General features: G+C 35.9%; 1 protein-coding gene across 2 annotated transcripts in view; it reads left to right on the top strand.

Moving 5' to 3' along the window:
• The window catches only part of LOC138698084 (uncharacterized), a 385,041-nt gene that overhangs the window by 276,145 nt on the left and 93,725 nt on the right, over positions 1-15,171 (top strand). The gene's annotated exons all lie outside the window — the stretch shown is intronic.

The following is a 15,171-nucleotide window of genomic DNA, read 5'->3' as shown; positions in this document are numbered from 1 at the left end:
AGGGGAGAGTAACCAGTAACTCAGCGTTCTTGAAGGAACAGGTGGATAGGAGTGGTGTCATTGGCCGGCTGGTACAAGCAAGGCTTAGTCAATGGCCGGCGGTTCCATGTCGGGGATTGGCTATAAGAGTGGGGGAAAAACTCGCATTCCTTGCTCGGATCTTCTCGTGAAATGCGGACTTTACCTATGGCTTTCTGTGGGTACTACACTGTTATTTTCAATCTAGATAAAATAACATCGAACAACTAATTCTGATACAAATTCAGGATGTTGAATATAACCTACATTAATTCATTCATAGCTTTCTGTCCAAGGACAGGTCTTTCACTATAAACCAAGTATTCTTAAATCTTCCGTATTTTCCCTCTTCCTCTCAGTATGATCCATATATCTTAATGTTGTCTATCGTCTGATATGTTATTCAGCCCAAGCTTTTCTCCCGTTCACCATTCCTTCTAGTTCATCCTTCGATAGACAGTTTCTACTCAGCAAGTGACCCAACCAATTCCTTTTCCTCTTCCTCATAAGTTTCAGCATCATTCTTTCTTCACCCACTCTTTCCAACACAACTTCATTTCTTATTCTGTCTGTCCACTCCACACGTTCCATTCTTCTCCATATCCACATTTCAAATACTTCTATTCGCTTCTCTTCACTTCGTCGTAATGTCCATGTTTCTGCCCCCCATACAATGTCACACTCCACACAAACCACTTCACTAGTATCTTCCTTAGTTCTTTTTCCAGAGGTCTGCAGAATATGTTTATTTTTTCTGTTAAAAGCTTCCTTTGCCATTTCAATCCTACTTTTGATTTACTAGCAGCAGCTCATATTATGTATACACTGAATATATTATGGCGGACAAAAATATGCCCGGCTAGAATATTACTAAGTCGAAGAATTAAGATAAGAATCGGAATGCAGTATGTGCGAAAGATTTCTTTATAATTTAAACTGAATTATTACTTTTTTTTTTTTTTTTTCGAAAATCGTTATTCGAACATGAGAAAAGCCTTGATATTAAGAAACGACACGTCTTTAGAATGACCAAAACAATTAACGTTGCTACATGTGACTAAGTAGCCAAGTATTTATGCAAGGAGAGAGCTCATTTAAAGAGTCGGGTTCAGGATCTGGGGGGATTCCTTTCCTTATAATGTGTTCTTTAACCTAAAGTCCATCCTACCCCATTATCTCCTGGCCTAGTTGCCTAATAAATGGTGTCTTGTTGGTATCACTTGTGTGGTTCAGACCTGTCTTCGGACAGTCGCTAAACAATAACTTCAATCTAATTCAATGCCATTCTTTTGGTGTTACTTCCAATATCACGATAATACGCATAGTCACGCGATTTATAGCATACGTACAGAGTTATCAGATGTCCTTATTTGGCGGAACATGTCCCATTTTTCATATCAAAAGCCCTCGTCTCGCTTCGAATCGAGGAGGGTCGTAAAAAACCTCTCCTTCAGATAATAAACAATAATTATATAATTTTATCATCATCATCTAGTAACTATTTACGTATAAATAATTACATTAAATTTAAATTAATTTACTCAGTAATGTAGATTTACACATTTAAACTAGTATGGCATGTATTGTATTTCTGCCCTCTTGACAGTAAAGTTAGCTATGACATTTTGAATACCTATCTTGGTGCCCAGGAGAAAAAATGAACGTGGTTGTGCTGAACTGAAGAGCTGGAAGAATTTATGGTATTACCTGATCTTAAAAAAAAATATGACAATTTTGACTTATCGCGCACAGGCAGTGAGGTTATCTGCTGGCTTATAATTGTTGTATAGATCAGAGACAAAGTTCTTTATTTTTGTATGTTTACGTTTTTCATAACAGTCTATGAAAGTGAGGCGCTAGAATGACGAGTGAAAGTGACAGTGACAGAGAAACCCAGTGATGGCATACAACATTTGGAACTATTTCCCCCGAGTGTACAAGAAAATAAAACGACCGTGTAAATTTAGAAAATCATGGGTGTCTAGATACAGGAAAAAAATAATATTTTGGCAAGTGTAAGGTTTGTGACAGTCAATTCAATGTTGGTCATGGTGTTATGGTATTTCTAAATATTCATATTCAATGCTCATCAGAAATGCATGGGAGAGAGAGAAGATAAGTTCAACAGAAAGGTAATTTTTTTTTCCGTTAAGAGTTGTGTAAATAAAGCAACAGACGATACAATACAGATGGAACTGAACTTACTGTATCACTGTGTCAAGCATTCTAAGTTGTCAGCTGATTGCGTGTTCTAAGTAATTGCAGTACGTAAATAAACGTTGAATTTTAAATATATTGTCAAACGCGATGCCATCTTTTGGAATTCGTACTTTATAACAATCAACAATATCACAGATGGGTAAATGTAAGAGACAGTCGATCCGGAGTTGCTCTCGGGGCGTGTTCGATTCTCGCTGATTATCTGGTTGGGTTTTTTCCGAGGTTTTCCCCAATCGTAAGGCAAATGTCAGATAATGTATGGCGAATCCTCGGCCTCATCTCGCAAAATATCATCTCACTATCACCAATTCTATCGACGCTAAATAACCTCGTAGTTGATACAGCGCCGTTAAATAACCAAGTAAATAAAAAAAAAAAACAGTCAGAACTACTATTTAGGAATTTTGTTACTAATGTGGCATAGTATATCCCCATAAACTTTTCACATAAACGGCAGAGAAACGTGATGTAAGTTCAGTCAGCAGACTAAACGTAAAGTATTGTGTTTGATGGAAAAAGAATGTCCCCTTTGATAAATCTAAAATATGGCAACCCTGCATAAGTATAGCAGTTTCTTACTCAATAATCTCAATATTACGATCGATAGTCAAGGATTTATTTCGCACGTATAAGACAGGTATGAATCGAATTAGGCCTATTCAAAACTAATAATTAGGCCTACATGAAGGAGCATATTATATCGTTGTCTTAGTGCAAGAAGGGCAGGATATCTTGCAAAAATTGAGATAAATATACCATTTTGTCCTGAAAATGAAGTCCTTTTCAATGCAATAGAACAGTGGGGTACGCAAGGGGGTGGGGATACCGGGTTTGAACTCTCCCTCTTGAACCCTCTTCCTGAACTTTACATTACAAAAATTACATATTAAATTTGAGTATTTTTTTTATCCATAATCGTTTTTTCTTCTCTAATTTTTCACTGTCAGAGTAACAAAATCTAAATCGACATAAGGCACAGAACTCATACTCTTCTTTCAATAAAATTCCTGTGTGTGGTGCTGCAGAACGTCCGAATTATAACAATGCTATCTTTATTATAGAGAGACCTACCGCCTAGTACCGACGTTATAATAAAATGAAGCCGACACAATATGAAATTTAACTTGTGGTTTATTAAAAATTGGATGGTTGTGAAAAAATTACATTTCAAAGATTTTATTAGGATATTAATAAATATACAGTAAAAAATCCGTGTCGCTACAGCCCATGAAGGGCCAAGACCGACCAGCCGGCTGCTGGCCTCACGCCCACATGCCGAAGCAGAGGTGGACGATCATCCAGCCAAAATGGAGGGATCGTGTGGTTAGCAGGATGATCCCCCCAGCCGTTATAGCTGGTTTTCGAAACCTGATTTTCGCTACCTATCGTAGCTCCCCAAGTGCATCACGATGCAGGGTGGACACCGGTCCCATACACTGGCCGAAATTTCATGAGAAAATTACTTCCCCCGTGAGGACTCGAACCAGCGCGCATTCCGTAAAGCGAGTCCTAGGCAGAATAGCTTAGGCCACGACGCCAAGGCGCGGGACCAAATCTACAGTAACACAATAATAATAATAATAATAATAATAATAATAATAATAATAATAATAATAATGTAAATTGTATACAATTTTAATAATAATCTCTCCCCTTTGACAAAATTCTGCGTACGCCATTGCAACAGAGTGTTAACGTACATGATATTTCTATTAATGATGATGCTATAACACATATTCCTCTATGGAAATACTGGTATCCTAAAAATGATATTTCTCAGAATGCAATAAAGAGGAATGTTGTATGTCTCAGTATTGTCGATCTTTACTGTACTGTATGCTCGTAGCTTTTTAATTAAATGCGATACTGGGATTTTTAAAAAATATTCATTGTTGAAGGTAAGAGATTAGTGGCAAAGCAGGGAACATTATTATGCGCTGCATAGGCGGAGACAGAATCGTTTCCTTGGGTGGGGGGGGGGCAAAGCAAAACCATAGAATTCCCATATAACGAGGTAATGGGGGACATCATGTACCTCCTTCCCCCATTATAGCTTGACCGTGGTACAGTAGCCTACAGTATATCATTTAATAAAGGTATTTTCAGGGGGATGTTTCTTACAGTGTTACATCCATATCCGAGATGTTTCGGACCGAATTGTATATTGTAGGGCTTGAACTATAGATCTACTACAAGTTATAATAGGGCATAATTTAAAATAATCTTTCTCTTTTTTTCTCTCTCTCGTACAGGAACACATAAATACATCAATAAAACTACGTAACAGTGCTAACAGAAACTTTTTTATATTAAGTTTTCCTGAAGATATTATATGAAATGTAAACTCAAATTATTTTATTTAATGTCGTCTTAAGTTTACACTTTATATCGGGATCACTTTTATTTTTTCTTTATTTTTTCAGTATGTTATTCATATTTCTTCAAGTAGCGGCCTGAATACCTGCAGACTTCTAACACATGAGTGCAGGCTGTTACAAAAGAAACATTATAGTGCCTCCATTCCTCAAATGAGGTATAGAAATTCTCATACTTCAAAAATTTAAAATAAATATTATAGTCCAGACACATGATCTGAAGATCAATTTAAGCATAGAAACTTAATCACAAACAAAAGCAAAAAAGATCTTTTGAATTCAGTATTTTCTAACGTTAATAAAAAAAAAGAGTTCATACATATTTGGGGGGGCAGTGCCCCCCATACCCCCCCATAACTCCGCCTATGATGCGCTGTTGTATAAAAAGGCAGAAAGCGATAAGTGGGCCAATTTATTTATGTGTCTATAGTGAAGTTGTTACCAATGCTAAATCGTTCAAGAAAAATGGAAATTCTTAACTAGTAAAACAAATTAAGACAGATCAAATCCTGGACCGGAAAAAAGTAATTATTGTTAACAAAATTTTACAAACGTATTTGTAGCAAGTAGCTGAAAAAGTTTAGTTCACTACTTTATGAAGATGAGTTTTCAAAGAAACCCTACCCTCCCAACATATCATAATAATTTATAATACACTCTTGTATGACTTGCATATATCTTTTACGATCGCCTCTCTTCGCGAAACGAAAGACGACCTGAGGAACGCCTTACACTGAACTGCGTAGCGCCACTATTCCTTGTGCGAGTCTAGTCACACCTCGCCTCACACCCTTGCCTCACGTATTCGCTGGGAAGAGTTCACCGTTCCATTACCGAGCAGAGTCGAACGTTAGACAAGATCCGGTTTCATGATTGCACAACAGAAGCCGTTCCTTCTGGAAATCTTGATTAAAAATATATGATGTAACATACTTTCGTTTAATACAAGCGAAGAGGCAAGATGATAAAAATACAGCTTATTTCGCATAAATCTAAACGAACAGGGAGCGCCTGCATGGAGGAACTGAAAGCATTTCGTAACCCAAGAGGTTAATTATGTACATCGTTAGCATCGCCTAATTTAAACTCTTTTCAGTCTTTATTTAATTAAATATTTTGAGAGAATTGTTATTATGGGGTGTCTACAAATGATTGAAATAGTTTGATGACTTTTAATGGCCGTATTATTAGAGATACGGTGATCGCATTTGGTGTTAATAAGTGCATCTCAACGTTTTGTTTGAATTGCCTGATAAGCATATGTTTCCTCTTGCATCCACGAGAGCGTTACAATTATTGTAAGATAGCGACAGTGAGAAAGCATATGCTATGCTAGAATTTAATTCAAGTCAATCTGTCACAACGGTTCGGCGACACTTTAGAACGAAGTTCCACAAAGATGCACCCAACGCTAACTCCATTCGGCGGTAGTATGCATAGTTTAAATGTACGGTATGTCTCTGTAAAGTGAAATCAACTGGTCGTCCTCCTGTGCCTGAGCGCGTTCGGAGCCAATTTCGGGTTTGCGTTCATGACTTCATATACACAAGACTGCAAAACCGATGGATTGGTCGTATCGGGAATGATGATCACGAACTGTTCCATGGGCTTCACGATTTCCCGACTTAACCCCTTGTGACTTTTTGTGTGGAAGTATTTGAAAGATTCAGTGTTTGTGCCACTATCACCCGCTGATCCGCCAGAACTCTGGGCTCGCATCATTAACCTTTCACTCAAATTGGTAGAAACATGCCTACATCGGGTGTGGAACGAATTTCATTATTACAGAGTTGATATGTGCAGTCACTAGAGGGGCACATGTCGAGCACCTGTAACATGTAAAAAAAAAAATAAATAAATGCAATAGTGAGATTTTCTATGTAACTGTACAGTTTTGTAATCATACCGGGTGAGTCACTTAAAACTTGCACCGCAGATATTTCTGAAATGAAAAGTAATTTTGATGTGCGGTTTTCACAAGGTTGAATTATAGACAAGGGCTCGTATTTGTAGCCCATACACAAATTTTAATAAGTATGAAAAAGTGAATTTTTTTACACAACATACAATTTTTAAATGGAACAATGCCTATTGACATGAAAAAGATAAATCTAGAGTAAATTAGAATGTCAATGGTTTATGTTGCACGTCTGAAGATTGAAAATTTGAACTTCTAATTACTATTTTCAAGAAGGGCGAAATAAAAAACCATAACTACTGGGCTGTAACACGAGTGTTAAGGCGCAGTGAGAAGATTATACTTCCGGGTATTAAAGAAAGACATCTTACGTGTGGAAAGATTAGAGGAATTAAATAATAAGGTTTAAGTCAGAAGCGGGATAATTATTTTAACAACAATTAATGGATAAATAAGAAAGAGCATGTAGTGATAACTTTGGCATTAGTCGAGAAGGCTTACGGCGAAGCTTTGTAAGCTCTGGTGTTGTTCGGTATCAGTAAAGGACTATTTGAAACGGTTAAAATTGTTCTATGAAACTGGCAAAGTAAGTATGACATTTTTATGAATAAAAATAGAGTCAAGAACTTTATCGAAATGACCACGAAAAAGGAGTGCTGTTTTTAAATTTTGTTTGGTAATTTCCCTAGAGGAATGAAAAATTAAACGTAGAGAACCAGTTATACCTATAAAATATAGCATACTGTAGGCCTATAATCTAAGCTTTGCAGGTGACCAACTTATAATTGTCCAGAACAATTTATGATTTATGTTTAGGCCTACTACATATACATATATACATAGTGATCTGCTAAATGATAGGTCTTTCACTGTAAACCCAGCATTTCCCAATCTTTCCTATTTTCAGTCTTCCTCTTAGTCTCTGTATATGATCCATATGTCTTAATGTTGTCTATCATCTGATATCTTCTTCTGCTCCGAACTCTTCTCCCGCTCATCATTCCTTCCAGTGCATCCTTCAGTAGGCAGTTTCTTCTCAACTAGTGACCCAGGCAATTCCTTTTCCTCTCCCTGATGAGTTTCAACATCATTATTTCTTACAGGGTAGCACACGAAATCTTGAACCATTTGATTTTGATTTTGTGGTTATACTATTAAAGCGACATATTTCAAACTCCGCTCGTAAATGCAGTGGTCCTTGGAGAGTCCACTTGGGCTCAGCACAGATCAGGGTTCCTGTATAACATCTAGTTCTTTGACGAGGCGTATTTCCATGTGAATGTGAGGTTTTGGGCTAGAGAACGTCCACGCAACGTTCATGAAAGGGACAATTATGACCAAAAAGTGTGCGTTTGGGCTGCCTTGTCAAGCCACGGGATAATTGGACCTTTCTTTTTCGACCAAACGGTCAATTCGAAACGTTACATGGTCATGTTGCGAAACCAGTTCCTTCCTGCACTTTATGCCACTCGACTTCCAATGCACACGCAGTGGTTTATGCAGGATGGAGCCCGACCACACACAACCAATGTTCTCGAATTCCTGCATCAAACGTTTGGTGAAAGAGTGTTGTCCAAACGCTTTCCTCAGGATCATCAGTGTGGTCAAATTTGGCCGCCTCACAGCCCTGACAGCAATCCCTGCGATTATTTTCTTTGGGATTCTTAAAAGAACACGTCTTCCGCCAGCATCCTCGAGATCTAGTGGGACTCAGAGTCCGTGTTGTGGAAGTGTGCAACACAATCTATGAAGATCTGTATCGGCGAGAATTGCAGAATATGAACGTTCATCTTGAAGAGCTACTGCGACAAAACAATGATCGCATTGAACAAGTTCTTCATTAATATAAATTCTTCATAAGTTTGTGATTCTAAGTTTATGTAGTTCGTTGTGTTATGTGTCATAGTATTCAAATAAATTGAAATATAAATGGTTCGACATTTCGTGCGCCACCTTGTATATGTTATGTGAATTACATTAGCCACATGCGAAATGGACATTAGAGATACATGTTACAAAAAATAGAATACAAACTCGTTAACCCAGGAAATTCTCACAGCAAAATTAGATATAATGTTTGCTTGAAGCAAAGATGATTGGTCAAATATCTTGACATACTGGTCATTGGAAATGATGTGTGGAGTCAGGAAATAATCGCATCCAGGATGGAAAGAATGTTGTTCATGCATTGAACTCTAAGGGAATAAATGTGTCTATAAGTGTCAACATTTAGAATATATAGCACTGCAGTAGAAAGTGTTATGTTACGGTTCTGAAGTCTGGATGTTATCGCAATGTCAAACAAAGAAAATAAACAGTATACCATAGAAACAGAAATAGTCCTATGTTAAGGAATAAAGACTTCAGAAATATTATGAAGACAATATAAGAAGTTATAGATAGATTGAAGTAATCGGGACCATCAATATGACAAAAACTTTCCCATAACACGTTTCATAACGATTCGGTTCTTTAACATGTTACCAGTTGTATTTATATTGTACTTTTTTGTTTGTAAATACTATATTCAAAACATAAATAGAGCATAAATGAATTTACTTACTTATGGCTTTTAAGGAACCCGGAGGTTCATTGCCACCCTCACATATGACCGCCATCAGTCCCTATCCTGAGCAAGATTAATCCAGTCTCTACAATCATATCCCATCTCCCTTAAATCATTTTAATATTAAGTTATCCTCCCATCTACGTCTCGGCCTTCCCAAAGTTCTTTTTCCCTCCGGCCTCTCAACTAACACTACATATGCATTTCTGGATTCGCCCATACGTGCTACATGCCCTGCCCATCACAAACGTCAGGATTTAACGTTCCTAATTATGTCAGGTGAAGAATACAATGCGTGCAGTCTGCGTTGTGTAACTTTCTCCATTCTCCTGTAACTTCATCCCTCTTAGCCGCATATAAGTTATTTTCTTAAGAACCTTATCCTCGAACACCCTTAATCTCTGTTCTTGCCTCAAAGTGAGAGTCCAAGTTTCATAACCATACAGAACAACCGATAATTTAACTGTTTTATAATACCTAATTTTCAGCTTTTTCGAGAGCAGACTGGATGATAAATACTTCTCAACAGGTATTTCCCATATTTATTCTGCGTTTAATTTCCTCCCGAGTGTCATTTATATCTGTTACTGTTGCTCCAAGATATTTAAATTTTCCACCTCTTCGAAAGATAAATTTTTAGTTTTTAGATTTCCATTTCGTTCAAAAATCGAATTACCAACAAATAACAAGAAAATCCATTACAAAGTAACCAATAAAGAAAAAATTCTCTTAAAACAATGAAAAGTGTTGTGGAAAGAATGTTATGTTTACTCCTACAAATATGATTGCAAATTGCGCACGAGACATAACCATATACTTTGTCTTTTCGGAATTTACTTCCAAACCTATCTCTTTACTTGCTTCAAGTAAAATTGTCGTGTTTTCCATAATAGTTTGTGGATTTTCTCCTAACATATTCATGTCATCCGCAATAGACAAGAAGCTGATGTAACCCGTTCAATTCTAAACCCTCTCTGTTATCGTGGACTTCCCTAAAGGCATTTTCTAGAGCAAACTTTACTTTGTACTTTGTGTGAATTTACTTACTGTGCACCAAAATAAGAAGATAAGCTTAAATTGTGCACAAAACATTTTGTCGTAATTCCAAAATGCAATATTGCACTTTATAAATTGTACAGTTTACATAGTACAGTTTTTTTCTCGTTGCCAAACTTTCGGAACGGCCCCGAGGTTCACTCAGCCTCCTATAAAATTGAGTACCGGGTCTTTCCCGGGGGTAAAAGGCGGTCAGAGCGTGGTACCGACCACACCACCTCATTCTAGTGCCGAGGTCATGGAAAGCATGGGGCTCTACCTCCATGCCCCCCCAAATGCCTTCATGGCATGTTACGGGGATACCTTTACCTTTTACCTTTTACAGTTTACATAGAGTCTAGTTGTGTAATCTTTTCCCAACACCACTCAATATAGCTCGTTGCTATGGTGATATTTTTTATGTACTTAAAAAAAGTTACTCTTTATTTCATGTTGCTGTTGCTGAGAACAACAAGTGGCTATTTCCAATTATTTCCTTTTCTTAACCACTCACTGTCGTAGCGACGAATGGCTTTTGTCTTTTAAACTTATATCCGCTCGTTCCCAGCAACAACGACATTGATATAAAATGATAATATTAGACGTTTACATTAAATATTTTATATCAGACTATAATTTATAATATACATTTTTCTATTACACTCGTGGACAAAATCTAGCGAGTTACTCACTTGTGAAACAAAAAAAGCATGCAAGCAAGGAAGCAATCAGTCAGTCAGTCAGTCAGTCAGTCAGTCAGTCAGTCAGTCAGTCAGTCAGTCAGTCAGTCAGTCAGTCAGTCAGTCAAATATAATGTGCAAATTTACATGATTAGCTCTTCCTATAATGTAATCACTTCAAATACAACTTTGCTATCCACGAAAATAACAGTTAAAATTGGTACAAACATTGAGATATTAGTTATTCATAATAATGTTACCATATCATTTATTTGTCGAACAACCAACAGTACTATGAAATCAAATATTTCGCAATGAATTCTATAGCGAACATTCGCTCACGAAGACAAAAGTGAACGTTACAGCTGACTGTTTATAGTACCTGAATGACATACTATATATATCTCGTTATGGTACCGGTATGTGGCCTTACCGACAGAGTTAATTCGGCTCCTATGGAATACTCTGGTCAACAATGATTTTGTTAAATGTACAATTTCTGCTGTTTATCATGTAATGTCCTCTGCTGATTCCAAAAATGAAGTGGGAATGTTTCTGCCACCTTCCATTTTTTGTAATTTTAGAAAAATTGTTTTATTTTTATTGCTATATACAGTCCTTAACATGCTAATGGAAAGAAAATATTTCAAATATTTCATTTTAATGCTTTAACAATTGACCTATAACTTTAGATCAATGTTGCCTATGAAGTCAGAATTCATAGAAATAATTTTCTTCCTCATAAAACCGCGAAAGTTAGTATTAATTCTCAGTTGAGTTGGAACTTACAATCGTAAAACAAGTTTCATAACCTGTGTTTTTTGTCCTAATTTTAAGTGTGGTAAAAGTATCTTATAAAGTGAAAAATACCTCGAAATACTGTGTAAATCACAAACAATTTTTGTTACGTTTGTGGTTAATTAATTTTGAAGGCACACAGGTAATTTTTACTACTCTAATTAAAAGAGCTTACTAGCGTTCTTTTGATTTCAAAATATGTGAGGACAGGAACTGGGCCCCTGAAATCTGTTGTGCTCCATGTAATTCTATTAGGCTAATTAGTTGGCTAAACGGAGCCCGTTATAAGCCTTTTCCAGTTCCAATGATATGCCGGGAACCTAAGGATCATTCAACAGACTGTTACTTTCTAGAAACCACAGATCAGAAGATTACAGAGAACTTGTCAGCGAGCTGATTCAGAACTATAAAGTGATGGAGTGTCATGTATCTCTCAAAATAACTTCTTGGATTCTCATCCATTTTTTTCTTTCCTCAAAACCTTCGGGTAGTGAGCGACGAACATGGGGAGCGTTTTCATCAGCTTTTTCTGAAATGGAAAGACGCTACCAGGAAAAATGGAGCCCAAATATTCTGTTAGACTACTGCTGGATACTCAAAAGAGATGTTTCTCAAGCGAAATGTGGCCTAAAATATATTTCACATTTATTTTAGATAAATAAATGTGATTTTAGGTAAAATGTTACAAGATGTCAATACTAGAAAAGTCTGACGTACATTTCATATAATTATTAAAAAACCCTTGAAAACAGATCTAAAATCAGCATGAAAAATGCTGTAAGAATCACCCATTCTTTATCTTTTAACAAAAAAATATGTTCAATTTTGTTGACCAGTGAACGTTATTGTAACATCTCTCAAATATTACTTTGAAATAACTTCTATGTTTCTACTCATTCTTCGTGGGCTTAAGAAACAAAACATAAGACTAACATGGAATTTCACTTATTTCGTCACTGTACAGTACCGTATTATTATTATTATTATTATTATTATTATTATTATTATTATTATTATTATGTTAAACACTCATATTACGAAGATTCGAGTGAAACGAATTGTGTGAAATTTGGTGAGGGAGACCTCTGACGGGCTTGGTAGTTTGTGCAAGAGTTTATGCGATACGAATTTCTGACATTTCTTGAAGTCTCTTCAAAGTGACAATGTATCAAGCAATGTGAATGTGAATGTGAATACGTAAATAATGTTTAGTGTAATGAGAAACGTTTGTACATAATTATACAGGCAGATGACATGTTAATAAAAACTGTCAGTATGAGGGATAGTCAAAGGAAGTTTAGAAATTTCAGTCATAATAATGAACGTCTCATGTTTTTTATTTTACTTATGCTTAATTCTCTCAAGATGACATTAAATAGTGACCATGGATTTAATTGATTTGTGGGAATACTAAAGACATAATAATGGTCTCAAAGATAATTATACAGATATATCTTGTAGTACCGTCTTACTATCAACCAAATACCATAGAAGCTTACTTCTACTTTGCCATTGCAATGCACAACAAATCACAGTTTTATTCTCTGGAACCCAATCTGATCATTCCAATGATTTTTTCTGCCTTACGCCTTGACAGATTGGTAAAGAGTCTAAACAGCCTGGACGTTAAAAGATACAATGAGATGACGTGTCTATTATATTCCAATGACTGCATAGGCGGTTACAATCTCTGTCCTTGGCGTAATGCTACATTCATTTCCTTCGCGGTGAATTATTCAGCTGTCCAGCGAGAGAGATGGATGGCATTCTTCGCTATATTATAGAGGGCTACTTCCACGGCCGTCTATTCAGAGATAGAGATGCCATTTGCTGAAACTGATAGCTTCAGTCTTCTTCCGCCATGGGCTAAATTGCAACATCCGTTTAGTAGCGTTACCTTTACACATCCAATATTTCAATTGTGAACTGCATTTCCAGCACTTTCCGACAAGTGACTATTAGTCTTATCTTCGAGAAACAATAACAGAGAAACTAAAATTAACAGCGTTATTATTTTTTGTGGACGAATAAAGAAGATAAAAATGTTGTCATAGAAGAAGGGAATCAAACTGTAGGCCGAATTGCATTTCACAAACTTCTAACAGCCCTAAATCAATTGAAAGTACAAGACTGGATTAATAATAAGTACTCATTTAAACATATATTATTTTCGGAAGCAATTACTAGACCTCGGATTTTAGGTTAAATACCTATTCTTTTTCTGTAGAGATAAACTAAAACTAGTTAAATATCTTCACATTTTATACAAAGTATCAACGTTTGAAAGTGGTTTTATGGTGCCTAAGGTACTTATTTCTCCCATTGAGACCTATTTTTAAGATTTTAGAGCAAAAAAAGGCCTAATTCTATTTGTTACGTATATATTTTTAAATTTTCGTGTAGCAGTGAAAGAGAAAGTTTTGAATGTCTTAGGGTGGGTTTGGTTCAGATAGGCTATCCTGTAATAGTTTGGTTGTAGGAATGAAGATATTCCTGGAAGGTGTCTGGTTTTGTTGAGCACTTGAGCAGACAGTAGGAAAATGATGAATCGGGAGGATGTAGTTCTCCCTAAAGAAATTAGCATGGCAAATACTGCTAGGTTTTAATATGCATCCATTGGTTCGGTATCATTGGGAAGAATTTTCTTCGCTTATAAAATGGTTCTGCCTAAGAAAAAGCAAAGTTTCATAATAGAAAATTAGAGGAAAACGTTGTTCTGTATTACAATGCCAATTATGAATAATGTGTCTAGTGTAAATTCATTGGTAAATTAATTACATTAATTGTAATATGAGCACTTATGTATTACCAGCCGAAGAGCAATGAGGCCGATGAATTCATAAAAAATTACGTACCTATATTCATAATTTAAGACTTAACAAAAATAAAGTTTCTAACCATAATATTTGTTTTACTGTTTCTGTTACTGTGTACCGTAATGTTTAATACTCACGAATTAATTGCATTTTATAGTTACTGTAGTTTGTGTGGATAGAAATTACATTTTAGCTGCTTAAAATAGTATTTTTAGATGCCTAAATCTCTCCTTCTGAAGTGTTTCTGCAAAGATTTGCCCTATTCTATAACCTACCTGTTACCTGCTTTACAGTTACAAAATAAGTAAGCAATTTCTGAGAGACGAATATTGTCAACATTTTTACTATGAGTTTGCATGAACAAAATAATAATGAATATCAAGTACAACCGATTAATTTTAATCGACTTGATTATTCGATTAAATATTTTTGACCGGTTAATCTTACAACAGAAATTGATCGCTTAATCGATCAGATTAATCGACTAAATCCCACAACACTAGTTTTAGTGCAGGGAATTTAGGAACTGTTAATAGTTGGGGAAAACCTCGGAAAAACTCCATCTGTTAAGTTTGCATATCAATTTTCGATTATGAAAGAAATGTTGTTAAAATTGGAATGTGATAAGTTATTTGTAGAGAAATGTAGTCAGCAATATTTCAACTAATAACTTCACATGAACAGTACATACTTGTACTTGATTTCTGGCAGACCATATACAATTTATTCATTGTGAAGAAAGACA

The sequence above is a fragment of the Periplaneta americana genome, chromosome 4 (genome assembly GCF_040183065.1).
Source record: "Periplaneta americana isolate PAMFEO1 chromosome 4, P.americana_PAMFEO1_priV1, whole genome shotgun sequence".
NCBI lineage: Eukaryota > Metazoa > Arthropoda > Insecta > Blattodea > Blattidae > Periplaneta > Periplaneta americana.
This window is presented reverse-complemented; position numbering and strand designations above follow the sequence as displayed.